General features: G+C 43.2%; 1 pseudogene across 1 annotated transcript; it reads left to right on the plus strand.

Moving 5' to 3' along the window:
* Positions 1–782: 782 nt before the first annotated feature.
* On the plus strand, positions 783–2,573 carry LOC308428339 (14-3-3 protein eta-like; annotated as a pseudogene). The gene is made up of 2 exons: positions 783–837; positions 1,902–2,573. The product of its transcript is annotated as a 14-3-3 protein eta-like (transcript).
* Positions 2,574–3,517: the final 944 nt, after the last annotated feature.

Below are 3,517 nucleotides of genomic sequence, written 5' to 3' on the forward strand. Positions count from 1 at the left end.
TCTATATCCAGACCCCGCTGGGAGAGAGCCTATCTCACAGACCCCGCTGGGAGAGAGCCGATCTCACAGGAGTGCTGACGCATCTGAGAGCACAGGGGAGACCACCACCCTTGCTCAAATTCCTTTCTCAAAAGGAACCTGCCAGGAGCACTCAGGACACTGGAACTGAGGAACAGTCTGGGACAGGAATCTTTCTGTTGGCACCCCGTACTGACCCTGTGCCAGAACAGAAGTTATAAACCAAATGAATTTAACAGATACCTATAGAACATTTTATCCTAAAACTAAAGAATATACCTTTTTCTCAGCACCTCATGGTACCTTGTCCAAAATTGACCATATACTTGGTCACAAAACAGGCTTTAACAGGTACAAGAAGATTGAAATAATCCCATGCATCCTATGAAGTCACCATGGGCTAAGACTGATCCCCAAAGGGGTCGTGACACACAGGTAGAAAACCACTAAGCTAAAGTTATCTGAGAATGCAGAACTTCGATTTACAAAATGCTGTAGGTAAACCTGTGGGACATTTCTTAAATAGTGATTGGGGGGAAGGGCCCAACCATTGTGGGCATTGTCACCCCTCCATTTGTAGATTGTCCTGAAGCTGTTTGTATTTCAATGTTAATTCCACTTCCCTAAGAAGGGCTGCCTAATCACATATGCTTGTGGTGACTTCAACTGAACCTTCCCATATTAATTAGAAAAATTAAGGAACGCCAGTGACTGGGTGGGGCAAGGGAAGTGGAGAGGGCAGAGAGATCTGAAGAGATCAAAGGATGGAGGGTGAAGATGGTGGCAACATGAAGGTTCTCAAGGACCAGCTGGACCCAGGTGGGATTTATTGGTGTTAAAAGGCTATGGACATTAAGGATTTTATATGTCTAGTATCTCATATAGAAGGGGAGTTTGTATCTTTGTCTATTTGATGTAATCTTGTTGTGAAGAGGGTTTGTGGTTTGAGAGTTGAATATATAAACCTGAATGAATGAAAAAGGGGGGAGTGGTGCACAGACAGGGTTGAGCCTTATGTTTTGACCCAGGGTTTGTTTCTGAACCTGGAGGTTGCTGACTAGCCTAAATTGGCTGACCTGGAAGACCCTGGGATTGTCTGTCTCTGGCTTTTTCTGTGCTGGGACTGTGAGGGCATGCTGTACAGGTGGCTTTTTAGCATGGGTTCTGGAGCATGGAATTCCCGTCCTTGGGCATATTCCACAAGCCCTTCACTGACTGAGTGGTGTGTGTGTGTGTGTGTGTGTGTGTGTGTGTGTGCTCCTATACACAATCTTGCACAGACATTTCCTTACCCGCAGTAGACAATCCAAGGTGCGCACACACATTCTTGTCCTATGATAATCTCAGTTTTGATAAATAAGAGAATTTTGATTATCTTAGAGGACTTAATAACAGTCCTAGTATAAAAGAGATTAAAATTACTAATATAATCTTAGAAATTATTATAGAATCATCATTAAGTATTAAGAAATCATCCGTTTGTCTAGATAGCATAACTACAAGATAGTACATTTTTGTAATTCTGCAGAAATCTTCTCAAACGAGTAAGCTAATGCCTAGTAGTTGTTATATACAGGAAAGCATATTAATAGCAAGAATCTTTCATCAGATATAATTTTCTCAGCCTTGACTAAAGAAGCAAATATGTTATAACTTTACAGTTGATCCAGCACCATCTCAAGAAGATCATGTGCTAGTTTTAGCTTCTCGTTGATGGGTCCTGGCACCAAACCTTCCTTTAAAAGTTGACTTCTCTGCCCCTGCATGGCGGTGCAGCGGCGGTGGCTTAGGCGGCGACCTGGAAGCAGAAGGGCGGGTGAGCAAGCGGCAGGCAGTGCGGGGCGTGCTAGGTGAGGGCAAGTAGGGAGCGACATGGGGGACAGAGAGCAGCTGCTTGCAGCGGGCGCGACTGGAGGCAGTGACAGAGCTGAATGAACCACTATCTAATGAAGATAGAAATCTCCTCTCTGTGGCCAACAAGAATGTAGTTGGTGCCAGACGATCTTCTTGGAGGGTAATTAGTAGCATTGAGCAGAAAACCATGACAGATGGGAATGAGAAGAAGCTGGAGAAAGTTAAAGCCTACAGGGAGAAGATTGAGAAGGAGCTGGAGACGGTTTGCAACGATGTCTTGGCTCTGCTTGACAAGTTCCTTATCAAGAACCGCAAAGGTTTTCAGTACGAGAGCAAGGTGTTCTACCTGAAAATGAAGGGTGATTATTACCGCTACCTGGCACTGGTGGCTTCTGGGGAGAAGAAAAACAGTGTGGTTGAAGCTTCTGAGGCAGCGTATAAAGAAGCCTTCGAAATCAGCAAGGAGCACATGCAGCCAACACCGATCCCTCAATTTTTCTGTGTTCTACTACAAGATCCAGAATACACCAGAGCAGGCCTGCCTCTTAGCCAAACAAGCCTTTGATGATGCTATAGCTGAGCTGGACACATTAAATGAGGATTCCTATAAGGACTCTACTCTCATCATGCAGTTGCTGCGAGACAACCTCACCCTCTGGACGAGCGACCAGCGGGATGAAGAAGCAGGAGAAGGCAACTGAAGACCCTCCAAGTCCCTGGCTCTTCCTTCACTCACCACCCCCATTATCACTGATTCTTCCTTGCCACAATCACTATATCTAGTGCTAAATCTATCTGTATTGGCAGCACAGCTATTCAGATCTGCCCTCCTGTCCCTTGGGAAGCAATTTCAGATAAACCTTCATGGGCATTTGCTGAACTGATGTTTGCTTTGAGCCACAGGGCGTTCCCTTTTTGAATTGTGCAGAGAAGTGTGTTCTGTATGAGGCATTTTATTATGTCTGTGGATCTATAACAAATCCAGGTGATGGTAATTGAACGTAGAAAGGAGAATTAGCCAACACAGGCTATGGTTGCTATTTAAAACAGGCTGATAGTGTTTTGTTAAGCAGTACATCTTGTGCATGCAAAAATGAATTTGACCCTCACCCCTTCCTTCAGCTAATGGAAACTGACACAGCAACAACTTGTTCCTTCACCATCAGCTTTTTAAACTGTTTCTCATGGGCGTTCAGCAGCCCCTGCTGTGCCTCTTTAAATTATGATGTGTGCACACCTTCTTTTCAATGCAATGCATCAGAAGTTTTTGATGTGTGTACTTTTTATTTGATTGTGATTAAGAATCATGGATTTATTTTTTTTAACTCTTGGCTATTGTTCTTGTATACCCTGATAGCATCATGTGTGTCAACCTGTGTCAATTATGATGGGTGGTTATGAAATGCCAGACTGCTAAAATAAATGTTTCAGACTTAAAAAGAGTAAATAAATGCTGCTTTGGGGATATTAAAAAAAAAAAAAGTTGACTTCTCTCATACATTGTCACACAGCAATGAAACATCACTAGTATAAATGATCAGATAACAAGGTTACAAGGCATAACATATCTAATAACCCAAAATGACACCATTTGATACCTCTCGGGTACAGATTAAACACATGATATCCACCATTATCCTCTTGA

This window comes from Micromys minutus (assembly GCF_963924665.1).
Source record: "Micromys minutus genome assembly, chromosome: 12".
NCBI lineage: Eukaryota > Metazoa > Chordata > Mammalia > Rodentia > Muridae > Micromys > Micromys minutus.